Raw genomic sequence first — 14,400 nt, forward strand, 5'->3', positions numbered from 1 at the left:
AATGACTGCGGATTGATTTAAAAATGCACTGGAAGTGGAGTATTTGTCAAATTATAAAACTGAACTTTGAACACTATAACTCCACACATTAGAAAGCAATCACAACTATTTTCACATCTGCCGAATAAGTCTTTCTATAATAAATTATAAGACCCGGAATTAAATTCACTAGGATAGGATTCCTGTCCAGGTTTGTGATTTGGGATAATCACGGGTGTAAGATAGAGTTTTTAGCAACACCACGATTATTATTAAAATTAACAAAATTTCACAGACACCTGGTCCATTTACAGAGTGCCAAATATCAACAATTTAGTGGAAGGCTAGTGGCACTGGTGGCGTAATTTGCAGTGGCTGCTAACATGGCGGCGATGCAGTCATGGCAGCACTGTTGGCCTCGCCCTTTTACAGATCTTGGCGTCGGAATCATATTTTTACAGAGCCAAAAACCATGCCGTGATAACAGTATCGCCAAATGCAGCATCCGAGGCCAATAAGTACTGCCCTTAGGCTCCTCTAGCCTCAAAACTCCAACCACAGCACAGCTCAGCCCAGACTCATTACCTGTCACAAAGGATGAGTTCCCACTTGCGCACCTTTCACTCCGCCAGGCTACTTCCGTAGCTGCGGGGATTCCCCACATCTTTTACATTCAACCCTACGTTCCCTAACTACGGACCAAGTCATTTACAGTACAGTATATAACAATCATTTCAGTAGTTATTCAAATCCACAACCACAGTTTAAACAACACCGTTCAAAAAGTTCACATAACTGAAATATGTATACATAGTCGAAGAATTTCCATGACAGGTACAACACTCTAGCAACACTACAAACTGACACATCGATACAGATACAAAATAGGTGTTACAAGACAAACTGCAAGAGACCGATGACCTCGGCAGTTTGGTCCCTTCGGAATTCACACACACACAAACTGCAATTTCCCGGTATCCTATCAGTGAATCGTAGTTTACCATTCGCTATACCTACATCTGAATACATACACTGCAAGCGACGGTGGGTAACTTGTACTACTACTACTACTACTACTACTTCTAAGCATTCCCTTTCATGTTCTACTGGTAAATGGAGTGAGAGAAAAACGACTATCTATATGTTTGCGTACGAGCCCTGATTTCTCATATCTAGTCTGCGCTGGCCCTTACGCGAGACGTTCGTCGGTGGCAGTAGGACTCTTCTGCATCCCAAATGGCGAGTCTCTAAACGGTATGAATAGTGTTTTGTGAAAAGAATGTCCTCTTCCCCCCAGTGAGCCCGTCTGAGGTCACGGAGCATTTCCGTAGTACCCGAGTGTTGATCAAACCTACCGGCAACTATTCTAGCAGTATGCCTCCGAATTTCTTCGATGTCTTGCTTTAATTCGACCTGGTGGGGTCTCAAACACTCTATCAGTACTCTAGAATGATTCGCACTAGTGTCACGTACGCAGCTTCCTTTACAGATGAGCTACGTCTTCCTAAAACTCTGTCAAAAACTAGACGTCGACCATTTATCTTCTGTACAACCGACCTTAAGTGCTTGTTCCATTTCATGCTGCTTTGCAGCACTACACCTGGATATTTAAGCGAAGTAGCTATGTCAAGCAGCACACCACTAATACTGTATTAGAAGATATAGGACTGGTTCTCCTACTCATCTGCACTAATTTACATTTCCCACATTTATAGCAAGCTGTCGTTCATCACACGTTTCCGTACACTACAGCATCATCAGCAAACATCCACATATTGCTGCTCGCTTTATACGTCAAACCCGTTTATAACTTATGTACAGAGAGGACAAGAGAGGGCTCATCACATTTACCTGGGACACTCCTGTCAATACTCTTGTCTCGGATGTGCACTCGCTGTCCAGGACGACGTACTGGGTTCCATTACCTAAGTCTTCGGGGCACTCACATATCTGAGTACCTGTTCCATATCATTGTACCTTTTTTAACAGTCTATAGTGCAACACTGTGCCGAAAGCTTGCCCGAAATCTAAGAATATGGGAACGACCTATTGCCCTTTATCCATGGTTCGCAGCATGTTGTGGGAGGAAACGGCAAGCTGAGTTTCGCACGAGCGCAGCATCGCAGTCCATGTTGACTTATGGAGAGAGGCTTTCCTCTCTCAAGGAAATTAATTGTGTTCGAACATGGTGTATGCTAGAGATTAAAGATATTGATCTGTAATTTTGCAAATCAGTTATTTTGCCGTCCTTGTACACGGGAGTCAGTTGCGCTTTTTTTCCATTCACTTGGGACTTTTCGCTGGGTGAGAGATTCGTTATAAATGTAAGCTAAGTAAGGAGCCAATGCTGAAGAGTACTTTCTAGGCTGTGATTCCATCTTGACTTGGCAACGTGTTCGTTTCTAACCTGTACAGCTGCTTTCTAACGCCATTTATGACTACTTCTATGTTATCCAAACTGAAGTTTTTGCGGTAGGAAAATGAAGGTGTGTTTGGAAGATTCTCTGGTGAAAAGTATATTTTAAGGCGAAGTTTAAAACTTCATCTTTCCATTTGATGTCTTTTACTGCCACACCAGACTGGTATTCGAGTCACTGAACAGAGGCCTTCGAGCCACTTAGTAATTTTACGTAGAACCAGTATTTTCTAGGATTCACAGCAATATACGAGTGATATTCAGAAAGTAAGGAACGATCGGTCGCAAAATGGAAACCACAGCGAAAATCCGATGAAGTTTTGGACACGTATGTTGGGCAGTGTCTCTAGTATGCCCATTGTAGTTTTTAGTTCTGGGCGAACAGGGAGCACATAAAGACACATAGAACAATAGTGTCTCCCGCCAAGTACGTGGGCCTGGTGAGAAATTTCGCCTGAAGCTATGCAGCCAACATTACATAACTGCGTGCGTTTTCTTCTGCAAGACAATTCTCAGCCGCATTCTGCAGGGGAAATGAAGATGCTTCTGCATCGTTTTCAATTGGAAATGTTTGATTAACCACAATGCAGCCCGTAATTGTCTCCCTCTGAGTTTCATCTCTGCTCACATGAACCGCTGGCTGTGAAGACAACATTCTGGCATAGACAATGAGCTGTAGGCCAGCGTAAAGAATTGGCGGAAAGCACTGGCGGATGCCTTCTATAACGAGGGTATTGGAAAGTTGGTACAACGCTACGACAAACGTCTAAATCGGACCGACGACTATCGAGATAAGTAGCTGGAAGCTGTAGCTAACTGTTGCAAATAAAACAGTTTTGATTTTCACTGTGGTTTCCATTTCGCGACCTATCGTTCCTTACTTTCCGAATAGCCCTCGTATAATGCTAACGCATGTCCACGAAAGTTCGCGCATCAATATTTTCAATATTTAAAACCTGCAGCTAAGCCCATATAGCTGTCCCACTCTCTGTCACTAAACATTTATGATTCCAAATATGTGTGTGACATGACTGACGCTAGATGTGATTTATTAAGGCTACAGTCAAATTCTACACGGTTATACGTCAACAGTCTGGATGATTGACTGATCTGGCCTTGTAACACTAACCAAAACCGCCTTGCTGTGCTGGTACTGCAAACGGCTGAAAGCAAGGGGAAACTACGGCCGTAATTTTTCCCGAGGGCATGCAGCCTTACTGTATGGTTAAATGATGATGGCGTCCTCTTGGATAAAATATTCCGGAGGTAAAATAGTCCCCGATTCGGATCTCCGGGCGGGGACTACTCAAGAGGATGCCGTTATCAGGAGAAAGAAAACTGGCGTTCTACGGACGGGAACGTGGAATGTCAGATCCCTTAATCGGGCAGGTAGGTTAGAAAATTTAAAAAGGGAAACGGATAGGTTAAAGTTAGATATAGTGGGAATTAGTGAAGTTCGGTGGAAGGAGGAACGAGACTTCTGGTCAGGTGACTACAGGGTTATAAACACAAAATCAAATAGGGGTAATGCAGGAGTAGGTTTAATAATGAATAGGAAAATAGGAATGCAGGTAAGCTACTACAAACAGCAAAGTGAACGCATTATTGTAGCCAAGATAGATACGAAGCCCACGCCTACTACAGTAGTACAAGTTTACATGCCAACTAGCTCTGCAGATGACGAAGAAATTGAAGAAATGTATGACGAAATAAAATAAATTATTCAGATTGTGAAGGGAGACGAAAATTTAATAGTCATGGGTGACTGGAATTCGATAGTAGGAAAAGGGAGAGAAGGAAACGTAGTAGGTGAATATGGATTGGGGGTAAGAAATGAAAGAGGAAGCCGCCTGGTAGAATTTTGTACAGAGCACAACTTAATCATAGCTAACACTTGGCTCAAGAATCATGAAAGAGGGTTGTATACATGGAAGAAGCCTGGAGATACTGACAGGTTTCAGATAGATTATATAATGGTAAGACAGAGATTTAGGAACCAGGCTTTAAATTTTAAGACATTTCCAGGGGCAGATGTTGGATTCTGACAACAATCTATTGGTTATGACCTGTAGATTAAAACTGAAGAAACTGCAAAAAGATGGGAATTTAAGGAGATGGGACCTGGATAAACTGACTAAACCAGAGGTTGTACAGAGTTTTAGGGAGAGCATAAGGGAACAATTGACAGGAATGGGGGAAAGAAATACAGTAGAAGAAGGATGGGTAGCTTTGAGGGATGAAGTAGTGAAGGCAGCTGAGGATCAAGTAGGTAAAAAGACGAGGGCTAGTAGAAATCCTCGGGTGACAGAAGCAATACTGAATTTAATTGATGAAAGGAGAAAATATAAAAATGCAGTATATGAAGCAGGCAAAAAGGAATACAAACGTCACAAAAATGAAATCGACAGGAAGCGCAAAATAGCCAAGCAGGGATGGCTAGAGGACAAATGTAAGGATGTAGAGGCTTATCTCACTAGGGGTAAAATAAATACTGCCTACAGGAAAATTAAAGAGACCTTTGGAGATAAGAGAACGACTTGCATGAACATCAAGAGCTCAGATGGAAACCCAGTTCTAAGCAAAGAAGGGAAAGCAGAAAGGTGGAAGGAGTATATAGAAGGTCTATACAAGGGCGATGTACTTGAGGACAATATTATGGAAATGGAAGAGGATGTAGATGAAGATGAAATGGGAGATACGATACTGCGTGAAGAGTTTGACAAAGCACTGACAGACCTGAGTCGAAACAAGGCCCCCAGAGTAGACAACATTCCATTGGAACTACTGACGGCGTTCGGAGAGCCAGTCCGGACAAAACTCTGCCATCTGGTGAGCAAGACTGGCGAAATTTCCTCAGACTTAAAGAAGAATATAATAATTCCAATCCCAAAGAAAGTAGGTGTTGACAGATGTGAAAATTGCCGAACTATCAGTTTAATAAGCCACAGCTGCAAAATACTAACGCGAATTCTTTACAGAAGAATAAAAAAACTGGTAGAAGCCGACCTCGGGGAAGGTCAGTTTGGATTCCGTAGAAATGTTGGAACACGTGGGGCAATACTGTCCCTACCACCCATCTTAGAAAATAGATTAAGGAAAGTCAAACCTACGTTTCTAGCATTTGTAGACTTAGAGAAAGCTTTTGACAAAGTTGACTGGAATACGCTCTTTCAAATTCTGAAGGTGGCAGGGGTAAAATACAGGGAGCGAAAGGCTATTTACTATTTATACAGATACCAGATGGCAGTTATAAGAATCGAGGGGCATGAAAGGGAAGCAGCGGTTGGGAAGGGAGTGAGACAGGGCTGTAGCCTATCCCCGATGTTATTCAATCTGTGTATTGAGCCAGCAGTGAAGGAAACAAAAGAAAAGTTCGGAATAGGTATTAAAATACATGGAGAAGAAATAAAAACTTTGAGGTTCGCCGATGACATTGTAATTCTGTCACAGACAGCAAAGGACTTGGAAGAGCAGTTGAACGGAATGGATAGTGTCTTGAAAGGATGATATAAGATGAACATCAACAAAAGCAAAACAAGGGTAATGGAATGTAGTCGAATTAAGTCAGGTGATGCTGAAGGAATTAGATTAGGAAATGAGACACTTAAAGTAGTAAAGGAGTTTTGCTATTTGGGGAGCAAAATAACTGATGATGGTCGTAGTAGAGAGGATATAAAATGTAGGCTGTCAATGGCAAGGAAAGCGTTTCTCAAGAAGAGAAATTTGTTAACATCGAGTATAAATTTAAGTGTCAAGAAGTTGTTTCTTAAAGTATTTGTATGGGGTGTAGCCATGTATGGAAGTGGAACAAGGACGATAAATAGTTTGAACAAGAAGAGAATAGAAGCTTTAGAAATATGGTGCTACAGAAGAATGCTGAAGATGAGATGGGAAGATCACATAACTAATGGGGGGAAGTATTGAACAGGATTGGGGAGAAGAGAAGTTTGTGACACAACTTGACTAGAAGAAGGGATCGGTTGGTAGGACATGTTCTGAGGCATCAAGGGATCACCAATTTAGTATTGGAGGGCAGCGTGGAGGGTAAAAATCGTAGAGTGAGACCAAGAGATGAATACACTAAGCTGATTCAGAAGGATGTAGGTTGCTGTAGGTACTGGGAGATGAAGAGGCTTGTACAGGATAGAGTAGCATGCAGAGCTGCATCAAAGCAGTCTCAGGACTGAAGACCACAACAACAACATACGTTTCGTGGCGTGCGCAGCTTTGTATCTGTCGACATTAAGAGACAGTTCCGATACTCTGTGCTAATAATGTTGTCTTTTGTGTCTTTCTAATATCCGGCCAGAACGGCTAAGCTGTGAAGCGCCAGCGAAAGTGGATGAGTCCGTCACTGTGGCTGCATACTCAACTCAGTGTGCTCTGCGGGGTGGCCTGACCCGCAGGGGCAGGCTGCGCTCGTTAACAGACTGCTCTGTTGCTGCTAGGAGGCGTTATGAAAACAGAATACAGCACTGGACGTATTTTACTTGTGCAGGGTAAAGAAATCATGTCTCCTTCGTTTATAGTTATCAACAGAAACGTCGTCGTTCCAAAATATAGCGAAAGGATTAAGACAAACGTGAATAAATCCTTACCGAGGTTATGAATCCCATATACAGTTCTGATTACTTTATTTAGCGCAAGGGATACTTTCCGCCTAAATGTGAGGTTTCCACAGAATATTATCGAATAGGGCAGCAGTGAACGAAACTATTTAAAGCATGTCCCTAAAGCTGGGAATTATTGTTATGGCGAAAGTAGCTGAACCTAAATGTTTTAGGTAGTCCGATACATGGTTTCACTATTTTACATTTTCATCAATATGGACACCCAGTAACTTACAACTTACTATCCTATTAATTATTTTTTATTAATGTACTACATTAATAGGTGATGGGGCCCTTATAATAGTACAAAAATGGATAAGTTGTGCTCTTGAAAGTTTAGAGTTACCTTCCACAAAAACATAGTTTACAACTTTTGCTTGTCAATGATACTTTGCACTTCTGGATAACAATGCTTGTATAACCTTCAAAAATGAGTTATTCGAGTTCCGAATTCAAATAGAATGTTAGCTCATTATCACTGTGCAAGAACAGTAACTGGTCAGCACTCGAACACTAGAATGTCCACTATAATTGATCTGTATGCTGATGATGATGATGCGCCCCTATTTGTATTAGAACAGCCTAGTACAAGTTTCTGCATCCTCTTTCTCAAATAAATTTAACTAGACATGTGCTCAACCATGTATTCCATAAAAATTTAACTTTTCTTGTAGAATATTAGGGATTACACAACGACTATCTCCTCCGTAAGTGGTCTTCTTAGCCAAAACATTTACTACGAGTTTGTTTGAATGTCCATTTTCGGCAGCAAGTATACAAATACTAGGTTTATAAATTGAAACTTCTTTTTCTCACGGTGAATTATATTTATTTACGTTCCAGGTCCCTATCGCCTTTTACTTTACCGCAGCTTCAGTGGATTTAACCTGGAATAATACACTTTTGTTTTTACATGGGAATTTTGCAGACTGGAATTCAGTTTTCGTCATTATTTTGTACGTTACTAAATTATTACTTATATTTTTTTGTTTTCTTTTTCAGCCCAAATCTGCGTTTCCTCTCATCTAGTCATAGGGTAGAGTGACAGAGAGACCTCTAACCTATGACCAGATAAGAGGAAAAAGGAACACCAGTAAGTAATAATTTACTAACGTAAAAATTAGGAAGTGAACAGATATTTATAAATTAGAAATCTGTTCACTTCATATCGCTTATAAAAATAAAATTGTGTTGATCCAGATTAAATCCGCTGAAAGTGCCTTAATGCAAAAGACGAAACTCGTCTGGATCGTAAACAAATACAGATTGCAGCAAGGAGTTTCAATGCATAAAACAAATATTTAATGCGAGTGTTTCGTTTCCCTTAACACCGCAATGCCATTAATTCTGCAGTTACCCACATCACGTTGGCAGTTGTTGAATAATGATAGCTTTTCCCGTACATTGCACATAGTGGGGTGATTACTTTTTCCACGCCGCGAGGGATTAGCCGAGCAGTCTAAGGCGCTGCGGTCACGGACTGTGCGGCTGGTCCCGGCGGAGGTTCGGGTCCTCCCTCGGGCATGGATGTGTGTGTTTGTCCCTAGGATAATTTAGGTTAAGTAGAGTGTAAGCGTAGGGACTGATGACCTTAGCAGTTAAGTCTCATAAGATTTAACACATTTGAACTTTTTCCGTGCACAAATGGTTCTGGAGAGTAAGCGCTGGTATAGAATGTAACGATATGATGACCAGCTCTTCCATTTGTTAGGAAGCTTAAGCCTACTAACGGCGCCATAGGAGGCTGCCAGCATGCCAATTATGACAGTGTTGTCAGGTGTAGCATAAATATTCCTTTTTGGCAACACCTCCACACCCATCTTCGCTTAGTAAAGCATTGGTATACAGTATGCACGGACGTGAAGCTTCATTAGAAGAAATAATCCTCTAGGCTACTGAGAGCGTCGCTGGAGTGAGTATCATACGTTTCCATTCGCGGTTTTTCAGTGTACTGTTAATCAACATTTTAGTTCCCTCTGATTGACGTACCAACCACTGCTCGCTACGGAGGGCAGTTCGGAAAGATTTGATGCAAAAAATGAAAAAAAAACAGCATTTAATACGGAGAAATATTTTCATTGTCCGCAACTTTGGATAGAAGGAAGAATCATTGCTTTAAAGAACATACACCATATACTGAAAACGCTGGCATTACAAATAAAGGACTCCCACGCCCTAATATGCCTTCATCTGCAATCTTCATCTGTCACGCGAAAATTTACGCAGACATCACACATGTTTTAATTTTTTAATAACGTTGCCCTCCGTCCCCCCCCCCTCCTCCTGCCTGGTAGCAGGGTCCACTGTGATTCGCTTTCTCCATGTTGTCAGATCGTGGCCCATGTCTGGTTGAAGTTTTACAGCCTCTAGGTCATTGTACAGAGCGTCGACCCATCGCTGTCTAGGTCGTCCCTTGGGTCTCTTTCCCGCGATTTCCGCAGTGTATGCTGCCTTCGCAGTGGTATCGTCCTGTGCATGCAGCACATGTCCAAACCATCGCAGACGCATTCTCGCATTTTCTTCTGGGTTGGTGCGATCCCGAAACGCTTCCGAATAGTGTCGTTCGAAACGTGACCCAGTCGAATGATGCCACTTGTCCAGCTTAGTCTCCATGGCCTCCAGTCGTCGTTCTGCCTCTTTTGTAGCTGGCCAGCACTCGATGCCGTAGAGAGTAACAGACGGATGACAGTCCAGTAGGCCTTCGACTTCAGACGATCCTTAATCCGACGATCGCAGCTGACGCATGTTGTCGTCCACCGTTTCATCCGGGCTGCCTGCGTCCTTGCGTTGATCTCGTCTCTGAGTTGGTAACAAATAAGATTGTAGATCGTAAAACTGACATACTAAAGGTGAGTTCCTGGGAGAGAAGCGCCGAAGCCATGCAGTTACTCTAAAATTACTCACATCTTTCGAAAACCTATTTTTTTTACTTGGATCCCCTTCTAGTGCGATTTAGAGAAGAGTGTAAAGCAGCTACTACTTAAATTTCTAATAAAAATCATCAGTAATAGCGGTCGAAGTCTTCTACTATAACGAGTCTCCCTCGCTCTGTCAACGACCTTGTCAAAGAGGGCTGAGGTACAGAAAAGTCTAGCTAGAGTAATCCCTTACACTACGGGTAGGAAACTGTCCCTAAAAGGCGGGAGAATCAGCAGTGATAAGTGAGTTGAATATGCAAAAAGAAATGGAGACCACTACATTAAAGACACAAAAGTGTGTCCGCAGAAACACGTGTCGCCTATAGTTGAAAAGGAGTCATGATGATCTCTCCACTTGCAAAAGATTCCGGATTAGCTCAAATGGTTCAAATGGCTCTGAGCACTATGGGACTTAACTTCTGAGGTCATCAGTCCCCTAGAACTTAGAACTACCTAAACCTGACTAACCTAAGGACATCACACACATCCATGCCCGAGGCAGGATTCGAACCTGCGACCGTAGCGGTCATGCGGTTCCAGACTGTAGCGTCTAGAACCGCTCGGCCACTCCGGCCAGCTTCGGATTAGTCACAGATTTGGTACTCCAGGAGGGGACTGTAAAGGGAGAGGTAAGCATTAGAAAAATTTTGAATAACCAATGAAACGGGAACATTCGAATAGTCGGGTCTTGGAATGCCAGAAGTTTGAATGTGCTAGAGAAGCTTCAAACTCTGGAAAGGGATATGCAAAGACTCGACCTAGATATAGTGAGGGTCAGTGAAGTGAAATGGTAAGAAGATAAGGACTTTTGGTCAGACGAATGTAGGGTAATACCAGTAGAATCAGAAAATGTTATAACTGGAGTAGGATTAGTTACGAATAAGAACGTATGACAGCAGGTGACTCGATCTGGTCAGATCAGTGATAGGGTTTTTTTGCATCAGAATCGACAGCAAACCATTATGGTCAGACAGAAATTTCTGTATCAGATATTAAATTGTAAGAAGTACCCAGGAGCAAATGCAGACTCGGATCACAATTTAGTAGTGATGAAGAGTAGACGGAAGTTCAAGAGAAGCGTCCGGGAGAATCATTGCGAAAATACTGAGGAATGAAGAGACGAAACTGAAGTTCTCTACTGCAGCACATACTGCCACAGTAGACAATGCGGTTGAAGAACAGTAGAGCTCTCTAAAACGACCAATCACAGACGATGAACAGATAAATGTAGGTACGAGGAAGATAACTGCGAAGAAATCTTGGGTAACAGAGGAGATATTTCGAGTGATCGACTAAAGGAGGAAGTACAGAAATGTTCATGGAAAATAGAAATATAGCAATATATCACATAGGAATGAAATAAATAAGAGGTGCAGGGAGACAAAAGCGAAACGGCTGTGGGAAACCTGTAAAGAAATCGAAAGAAAATGGTCTTGGTAAATATTGACTCAGCGTACTGAAAAGTCAAAATAACCTTCAGTGAAATTAAGAGTAAGAGCGTGAATGTTAAGAGTGCAACGGAATTTTCACTTTTAAAAGCTAAGGAGAGAGCGGATGGGTAGAGAGGGTACAGTGAATGTCCTGTGTTATTGTTAGAGTTTGACAAAGCCTTGGAAGACTTATGATCAAATAAGGTCGGAGGGATAGCAAATATTCTTACGGAATTTTTAAAATCGGTGGAGGAAGTGGCAACCGAACGAATTTTGAAGTTTGCATATAGACTCTACGGAACTAGAGATACACGACACAATCCTGAAGATAGCAAGAGCAGATATCTGCGAGAGCTGTTGAACAGTCATATTAACAGATCAGGTATACAAGTTGCTGGCAAGAATGATATACAGAAGAATGGGAAGGAAAATGGAGGATCTGTTAGGTGACGATCAATTTGACTTCCGGAAAGGAAAAAGCACCAGAGAGGTAGTTCTGTCGTTGTGACTTGGTAATGGAAGCTAGAAGTAGGAAAAATCACACTACGTTCATGCGACTTCTCGATCTTTAAAAAGTGTTTGACATTCTAAAATGGTGAAAGATGTTCTACATGTAGTCTTTCGCCGCTCTTCTTCAATCTACACATTGATGAAGCAGTGACGGAAATAAAAGAAAGGTTCAAGAATGGGATTACAATGCAGGGTGAAAGGATATCACTGATAAATTCTCTAGGACTTTGCTATCCGCAGCGAGAGTGAAGAAGAATTACGAGACTTTTTCGATGGAATGAACAGTTTAACGATGACACACTATGCATTTATAGTAAACCGAATAAAGATGACAAAGATGACGAGTAGCAGAGATGAGATAAGCGATAAACTTAACATCAAAACTGGTGACCACTAAGTAGACGAAGTTAAGGAATCCTGCTACTTTGGAAGCAAAATATCACATGACGAACAAAGTAAGCAGGGACAGACAAAGAGGGCACGCCTAGCCAAAAGCAGGCTCCTAGTGTGAAACATCGGCCTTAATTTGAGGAAGAAATTTCTGAAAATGTACGTTTGGAGAACAGTATTGTAGGTAGGGAGTCGTGGGTTGTGAGAAAACCCGAAAAGAAGAGAAACGAAGCATTTGAAATGTGATTTTATAGAAGGATCTTGAAAAATAGGTAGGCATGCATACACAGAGTAGGGGGCTTCCAATGGCCAGCGAAGCGGGTAAACTTACGCTTGCTTCCATACTTCACCGAATCCGGTAGTGCCTATGCCTGACTTTGCAATTTTCTTTATGTCCATACAAAAATTTTAAGATTTTTATGCAAAAGCTCCTACGTCAAATTTGTGAAATGTCAGCAGTAATAAATAAAAAAATTGATGTACTGAACGTTGAAGTAATTCAAAAATATGATAAAAACAAAAACTTTATCATTACGATATGAGTGTTACTGTTTGGTTCATTCGAACTCAGTTGCGACATAATGAGATTATTTTTCTCTTGACTACACCGCAACTTTTGCAGACTAAGATTACTTTTTTTCTCCTGATTGCATTGCACGTTTACAATGATGCGCATATGTCGAAACTGTGCGGAAGGTAATCATTTCCAAAGCCACAACGTCGTCTTAATCGAAGGGGAAATACTTTGTATACTTCATCCGTATGTGAAATATTTAATCTCCAATGTGTAAGCGTCCTTGTTTTATCTCCTTGTATTAGGTTGGTGCATAAATTTGTAGCTTTCTTATTTTGCATGTTGGTATTGCGATTAGTATGGGGTTGTCTATCGATTGTCATTTATTTCTAGTTCACTTTTACTATTTGAGTTTACATATTGCCACTTTTTTATTTGGCGATACTGAGTGGAGCTGTGGACGCTAGAAAATGGAGAGCCAAGTGCAGAAATCTGAAGGTTTCCATTATATTTTTATGTTTGAGTTCAGCAGAGGGGTGACAGCAACAGGGGAAGCCAGAAAAATTTGTGCTGTGTATGGGGATAATGCCACTGGAGAGAGTACGGCAAGGAAACGGTGTTCTCGTTTCGAGAAGGATCATTTTGACAATAGTGACTCTTCACGTTCAAGCTGACATTCCAGGTTTGATGAAGATCGTTTAAACGCATTAATCCACAATGAGCCACGTCACTATACTCGAGAACAGGCAAATGTGGTGAAGTGTGATCTTTCCACCATCATGCGACGTTTGCAAGCAATGGGGGAGATTCAAAACCGGGTGTACAGTTGCCGCCTGCTCTAAGCCGAAGCCAAAAAGATCTGCAGGTGGCCGTATGTGAATCTATACCTGCTCGTCATCAATTGGCTTGCGATCAACAATGACCATTCATACCCTGCATCGTTGCTGCTGGCGAGAAATGATGTCTTTATGCTAAAATAGGAAAATGAAAGGAATGGTTTAGCCCGAACAAAGCAGCAACGCCCCGTACAGAGACATGTGCACATCCACAAAAATGATGATAATGCATCTGGGGGAACAGCGACGGTGTGTTACACTACGAATTGCTTCCCCGAAGTGTAACCATCAGAACTGACATTTACTGCCAAGAAATGAGACGTCCTGCAGACGTAATCCAAGAACAACTATAAGGAAGACTGCGTGAAGTGATGATATTCCAAGATAACGAATGTCCGCATTCGTCTAGACCAATGGTTCCCAACCTTTCTTAGACCATCACCCCTGAAAGCAGTCAGACATTAGCTAGTACCCTCGCTCTCCCCCCACCCCCATCTATTGCCCCCTCCCCCTCCTCTTCCCCACATTATCACCAACTTTAGCACGTAACGAAACTATAGAATGAGAGACATTTCTTGGAACACTTTTGTTTTATAAAATGACGAAAGATGAACGATATTTTAGTACACACACACATATGTGTGTGTGTGTGGGTGTGTTAGAATGAATGACGAAGGAATTCATGGTGCATCAAAAGTGCTATCCACAACTCCTTCTCAGAAAAGAAAGCTAACTATCCACAATGAGGGTACACACTTATTACAAAACATGCTTCCCCTGCATTAGTCATCTCCATT

This window comes from Schistocerca cancellata, chromosome 3, assembly GCF_023864275.1.
Source record: "Schistocerca cancellata isolate TAMUIC-IGC-003103 chromosome 3, iqSchCanc2.1, whole genome shotgun sequence".
Lineage (NCBI taxonomy): Eukaryota > Metazoa > Arthropoda > Insecta > Orthoptera > Acrididae > Schistocerca > Schistocerca cancellata.